We start from the raw sequence: 7,500 nt of genomic DNA, 5'->3' as shown, positions 1-7,500 counted from the left end.
TATATATATATATATATACAGAGAGAGAGAGAGAGAGAGAGAGAGAGAGAGAGAGAGAGAGTAAAACAGAGCCTGATATAAAATCGAGCTCTTTTGCTCTGTATGTTGGTGCATGAACAAAACAGATGATGAAACATTCTACATCTATTACAAAAAATTCTACATCTAATACAAAAAATAAACTTGTAATAGCACTCACTCCGCATGATTCATGTCTCATCCTCTATAAAGCGCTTTGAGCATATTAAGTGGACATTGCCCTATACGAAAGCAAGACGTGTTTTCCCCACAAAAGTCTTCTGAGAAAAAAAAAGGTGGTGTTATTATGAACCTCCGTTGGAGGTGTAAAACAACGTATTGTTTTAATGCACCTCCTTTAACGCGCTCTGTAGAAACAGACCCACATAAAAAAGAGGCTTCTCATATTGCTTTCTGTGATTAGACCTATGTGCATCCATTAGTTTAGATAATTTTAGACTGTAGTTTAGTTCGCTGCTTAGTGATTACCGATGTACATTTATAGAAATAAATAATAGTAATAATAATTTGTTTTAATCAAAGAAAAAAAAAACATTACAGACAACACAAATACTGATCACAATGACCAAAATATAAATAATTAAATAGTTTTAGAAAAGTAAAATCGAAGTGATTCAAAAACATGGTAAAATCTTTTTAAAAAGGAACAACAACAAAAATAAATAAACAAAACAAAATGGAAGATGAAAAAAAGCAAAAAAAAAAACAAACAAACAAACCAAAAAAATAAAAAAACAGCAATAAATGGACAAAGACGCGGTAAACGAAAACTCTGATGATAATGATAAAATATTTTAAAATGATAACAATCGACGTGTACATACAAGTGCACTTCGATAATAAATTGAGTGGTACCGGTGTAGCTTTTTAAAAAGTAATAATAATAATAATAATAATAATAATAATAATAATAATAATAATAATAATAATAATAATAATAATAATAATAAAAATAATAATAATATAATAATAGTAATAATAATAATAATAATAATAATAATAATAATAATAATAATAATAATAATAATAATAATAATAATAATAATAATACTATAATAATAATAATAATAATTGATTAACTTAAAGCAGTAAATATGTCCAGTGACTATAACAACAAAATCGAATTTTTTCTCAATATTTTTTGTTTTAATTGTCCATAATAGGAAAAGAACCCAGTACCGTTAAAGTTAGAGTCTGACAGTATATCCACTACATTACGGAGCCACCTTACTGTTCAAAACATTTAATGCGATCTTTCTAGGACATTCAATGCAACTTCTATTTTCGGGTTTTAAATTCGATTGTTTAGATTTTTCTTTTTTAATTAACAAAGACGTACAGTTGTCACAATATCACTTTTGTCCAAATACAGAAACACAGCATCGCTGATTAATCGCGTGGAATGCGCATGCGTAACGAAGGTGCATAAAAACGATCCGTTAAGATACACCGTCAACGGGGGTGCATAAAAACACTACGAAAAAAAAAAAACACCTGTGAATCTTCAGGTCCCATCAGATTCTAACAGAATCATCCTCCACCTGTGCAACGTTGACACCCTCGAAACCTTCATCACTAGGAAAAGGAGCAATATCAAATGTTGCTCTTTGGTGGACACCTGAAGATAAGAGAAACAGAGACAGCCAAGCCATGGGACAGTGGAGTAAGAAATCAACAATATATAAATACTAATTCCTAGTTAAAACAGCTCTCTGCGCACAAAATTCACTGATGCAAAACATCAATTCTAATTATTGGCACACACACACACACACACACACACACACACACACACACACACACACATACAATTTATTTAATAATTCATTTTTCTATGTATAAGCCTATCTAGTCGTCTCTTCTCGATTTAGTTATAGTTACTACATTGATATTGTCTAACATAATTTTTTACTGCGATGTGGTAACACATGTGATAATTTCTGAAAGGAGCAATACAGTATTATCATCATGTGTACGCTACCCATATTTTCTGAGCCCCCTTAACATTGTATCATCATACTGGAAAGTTATGTTTTTGTGAGCTATTAATATGACACGAGCAAGAATAACTCAAGCCAAACAGGCCTTTATGGACCTCGGAAACATTTTGAAAAACAAACAGATGTCGTTCGGGATTAGATTCCGAATATTAAGTGCTGCGTGTGGCCAATGTTGTTATACGGATGCGAACGCTGGACTACAAATGCAGAAACGCAAAAGAACATTGAAGCTTTTGAAATGTGGTGTTTGAGAAGGATGCAGAGAATATCGTATACTGCACACAAAACGAACGAAGAAGTGCTAAAACAAACATACCAACAAAGGAAACTAATGCCCTTAATAGCGGATCGACAACTATCCTTTTTCGGACACATAGTAAGGAAAGATAAGAATGAATACCTGGCAAGTTGTGGAAAAATACCTGGTAAACGCGCCCGGGGGAGACAAAGAAAAACACTCATAGACCGACTGAAGGGCTTCACCAATCTAACAATCCAAGAGCTGTTTGAAAAAGCAAGAGAGAGGAATGGAGAGAGATAATTCATGCAGTATCGGAAGCCTGGACCAGGCATGGAACCTAGAAGAAGAAGAATATGACACTCAGTTGTGATATGATATCGAAAGGTTCGAGTCTCACTGCGCGATGTGGGGAGCCTTTGGAAACGGTTCTTCACTCTAATAATAATAATAATAATAATAATAATAATAATAATAATAATAATAATAATAATAATAATAATAATAATAATAATAATAATGTTTATTGTCCAAATAGGCATTTATTGTTAGGTTACAGCTATTGTAATAGGCGAAAAAAGTAATTAAAATAGTGGTAATAATGATGATAACAATACTGATAGTAATGATGAAAATAATAATAAAATGATATAATAATAATAATAATAATAATAATAATAATAATAATAATAATAATAATAATAATAAAATAAATAATAATATAATAATAATAATAATAATAATAATAATAATAATAATAATAATAATAATATAATAATAATAATAATAATATAATAATAATAATAATAATAATAATAATAATAATAATAATAATAATAATAATAATAATAATAATAATAATAATAATAATAATAATAATAATAATAATAATAATAATAATAATAATAATTAAAAATTAATAATAATAGTAAACTCAAGTGTAAAATAAGTACGTTATCGTTGACAGCGTTGATTTTGTTGACGAAAAATATGACAACGCTCGACAGGGGTCATTACCCGTGGCCCACGTTATATCATAATTTTAAATGTGTATTCCTTGTGAAGTGCTGTGAACAAATTTAATTGATATTGTGCAATATAAAAGATTCATTTTAAAACACATTTTAGTGCTCTCGTAATCAACTTAATTTGCTTTATGTTGTACATAATCGACCTCTTTTCAAACTCATACAAACGTCCAACCTTTCTTTCATCAATGGATTTGTCAAATAATGTTGACACATGAATATATTTATTCAAAAATGCAAACTAATTTAGGTCAGGAAAAGAGTAAATGTAAAAAGATGTATACCATTATTAAAATAAAGAACCAGTTTATGCCATTGAGTAATAGACATCAATTTGCTTACAAACCAGGGCCAGGCGTAGAGGATGCCATTCTGCTGTTTACAAACAACGTCTGCAGGCATCTAGATCACGCTCGGAGCTATTACAGTTTCCTTTTTGCAGATTTTATTTCCGCGTTCAATATAATGCAACCTCAGATGGTTCTTCTAAAATTGACTAGTCTGATTTAAAGAAGTATATAATTGTTTGGGTGCTTGAATTTCTTACGGAAAGAGCACAGTACGTTCCTGCACAACTACAAATATTGGTGGTCCTCAAGGTTGTGTAATGTCCCCTGTACTATTCATTATATACACAAATTACTGTAGAAGTCAAAACCTGAGTGTACCTTTAATAAAGTTTGCAGATGACACCGTACTTGAAAATTATCAAACATAAAATATGCAGACGTACCTACTTATATTTAATCAAAACTTTCTCAGTTTAGAATAGATAAAACCTTCTGCACATCATTTTATATCAGTCATTGAAAGTGTCTTGTCATTTTGCATAACAGCTTGGGGAGGCAATTGCTTAGCAGTGGAAAGAAACAAAGTAAATTCAAGTAATAAAAAATCCATTAAATGCTTTACAGATTATGTTGACAATTTAGATCATTTCTATGAGAATTTTGTAAAATAACTTAAATATTCAATGACCACTATCATCCACTAAGACCATCAGTTATTATGTCAGGAAGGAGTGGTCGTCCTTTCACTATTTCAACTAAAACAGAGAGATACCGAACATATTTTTTGCCTTCCAGTATTAGTATCAGTATTTATAATACTAAGCAATAATATTTTTATATTATTGTTTTGGCTTCTCTTTTTACTTCTATATTACGTAAAATTCAAATATTAATTTATTTGTTATCAATTGACACTGACATTTTAAACAACTTTATAGAGTTGAAATTATTCGTATATAAAGCACAACGATATGAAACAGCTCTCTCTCTCTCTCTCTCTCTCTCTCTCTCTCTCTCTCTATATATATATATATATATATATATATATATATATATATATATATATATATATATATATATATATATAGGAACAGGAACAAATTCCTGGTGTATGTTCCTGGCTGAGCTTTGTTCCTGGTGTGGTGTTCCTGTTCTCGAGAACCAAAACCCGTGCGGCACTACTTTGGTGCATAACAATGATGATGATGATGATTTTGAGGATGATGGTAATTATTAATATGTTAATGATGATGATGATGATGATGATGATGATGATGATGATGATGATGATGATGATGATGATGATGATGATGATGATGATGATGATGATGATGATGATGATGATGTTAGTAATAAACATTACATGATAACATTTTTATGTCCGGTGTAAATTAGGGACTAAGAGAAAATGATAATATTCTACATATCGGTTTTTATTCACAAATTGTTCACATGCTCACTCTCCATCCTCAATATGGAATATTGTATGTGTTTCGCTCCTTTTTATGACTGCTTTATAATCCTTTCTTTAAAAATATAGCCTTGTGGAGAACATTGTGCTTATTTGAGTCAATAAAATAAATTATACGGCGCACAACTCTACTGAAAGATTTGAAAATTAGAAATGTATTTTTACTGATAGATAAAGAGATAACTTGATTTCCTTTTATAATTTAAAGTCAGTTTGAAAGTTCGTTGAGTCACACAGATATCATAAAATAGGTACCAACGACACTAACACTCTCAAAAACAACCAATTTCGTCACTGTAAAAAGTTGTCAGTTGGGCGTTTATACGACAGGAAAAACAACCAAAAGTTGACAGATGGAGTTTGACCATTGTTTTGATTTTAAGCGGCCATTTTGATTTGTGAAGTATTGAAAAAGTAGTGCAAAGCAGTCCGAGGGTCTTTTTTTCTATTATGGTTAGCTCGAAATCGAAGGGTTTTTTTCTATATTTGTTAAATAAAGGATTAGGGTTAGTCATACTTCTTACTAAAGGTCCTAGGGTGTTTGTTTTTCCATAAGTTAAGTAAAGAGGAAACATTCTGAAAGCTCCTACATCCCCAGTATTCTTTCAATTTGTATTTTCACCGTTGATCTTTTGTCAGGCGTTTATTTATTCAATTTGGTATCATGTAGAAACATTTTATAAACTCTAGAACAAACCTTGATAGATTTGTGAAAGTTTAAATTTTCCTAATTTGACCATTGTTTTGATTTTCGGCCGCCATTTTGATTTGTTAAGTATTGAAAGTAATGCAAAGCAGTCCGAGGGTTTTTTTGTATTAGGTTTTGCTCGAGATCGGAGGATTTTTTTTTTCTATAAGGGTTAGTCATAAGTCTTAGTAAATGTGCTAGGGTGTTTGTTTTTCCATAAGTTAAGTAAAGGGGATACATTCCGAAAGCTCCTATATCCCCAGTATTCTTTCAATTTGTATTTTCACCGTTGATCTTTTGTCAGATGTCTATGTATTTAATTTGTCATCATATAGAAGCATTTTAAAAAAAACTCTAGAACAAACATTGATAGATTTTGTTTAAGTATAAGTTTTGGTGGGTACACTATCGAATGAAAATATTTCTTTCCCCGCGAAATTGTGGGCTTTTTACTAGTGATCTAAAACACATCTATTTTTAACATTGCAAAGAAACTTACACATTAACATGATTAACATGACTTCCAACTTGTAAGTAATGTTTAAAACCCGTACTTCTAGGAAATGGCAGATTGTGTGATTTTGTTCCAAAGATGTGAGAAACAAAAGTATTTTGACCACAGTGGAAAATGAAAGATGTTTTGTCATTTTGGTTCGAGTTGGTAAAAATCTATACAAATACAAGAAACTCAATCACGGTTATTAACCTGAATTGTCGTGGTAAAATTAGCGTAAATAAAATCTTTAATCTGGAACAACTAATACAAACCCACCGTCCCTGTGTTCTAATTGCAACAGAAACACACTTAAACAAAGATATTGATAGCAAACCCATGTTTAATGAGAACTTCCTCGACCCACCACCTTACCGAAAGGACCGTAAACTAGGCGAAGGAAGCCTCTTAACAGCGGTGAATATCAGTCGAGAGATTTGCAGACACTAATTGCGACATTATATATTTCATTGTGCATTGAGGAGAAATCCTCTTTGGTGGCTTTTATAGACAACTGTCCGGCAGTATAATTGAAATGGAACAACTATAGGGAATGAGATTAGCGGAAGAGTATCGTCCCTTGATTGGACGTCACCTTGCAGAGAGAACGTCAACATGGTTTTGCGCATGCGTCTCTCTCGTCCTCACTTTTGGTGAAGTGCCTCATGCCGCTTTCACCGGAAGCGAGGACGAGAAACGCATGCGCAAAACCAACATGACGTTCTCTCTCTAATAACTTCTCCGCCGGTGACGTCCAATCAGGGGACGATACTCTTCCGCTAATCTCATTCCCTATACGAATCAGAGTCAAAAATCTATGGGAAAACTCCGCCCCATATTGTACTTGCTGGAGACTTCAACCTCCCTGATATCAACTGGGAGAACCTTAGCGTCAAACCAAATCTGTTATATGGCTAATAAGTAAATGAAAAGATGCTTCAAATCGTCCATGACTTCAGCATGACCCAAACAGTGCTGGAACAAACTGGTGGAGAAAACACACTTGATATCATCCTTAGCATACATCCTGACCTCATCCAAAACATACAAGTTCTTCCAGGATTGAGTGAATGAACTTAAAGAAAACAAAGCAAATTTAAATGATATAAATAAAAATCGAGAGAGTTTCCAGATAACCATCATGAAATCAGTCAATTAGCACATCCCGAGCAAAATCTTAAGCAGAAAGCAACATTTACCTTGGATGACACGAAACATCAGGCTTCGAATTCGAGAAAATCAGCCTCGCTACA

General features: G+C 32.0%; 1 long non-coding RNA gene across 1 annotated transcript in view; it reads right to left on the bottom strand.

The window, feature by feature from the left end:
• LOC144968280 (uncharacterized) overlaps positions 1–1,686 on the bottom strand; it is a 13,587-nt gene extending 11,901 nt beyond the window's left edge. The window contains exon 1 of the long non-coding RNA XR_013644555.1: positions 1,534–1,686. This is a non-coding gene — a long non-coding RNA (uncharacterized LOC144968280). The remainder of the gene's footprint in view (positions 1–1,533) is intronic.
• Between the last annotated feature and the right edge of the window lie 5,814 nt (positions 1,687–7,500).

The sequence above is a fragment of the Berghia stephanieae genome, chromosome 3 (genome assembly GCF_034508935.2).
Source record: "Berghia stephanieae isolate SIO BIC M18660-M18661 chromosome 3, UCSD_Bste_1.3, whole genome shotgun sequence".
Lineage (NCBI taxonomy): Eukaryota > Metazoa > Mollusca > Gastropoda > Nudibranchia > Aeolidiidae > Berghia > Berghia stephanieae.
The sequence above is the reverse complement of the archived record's forward strand: the minus strand, read 5'-3'. Positions and strand labels throughout refer to the sequence as shown.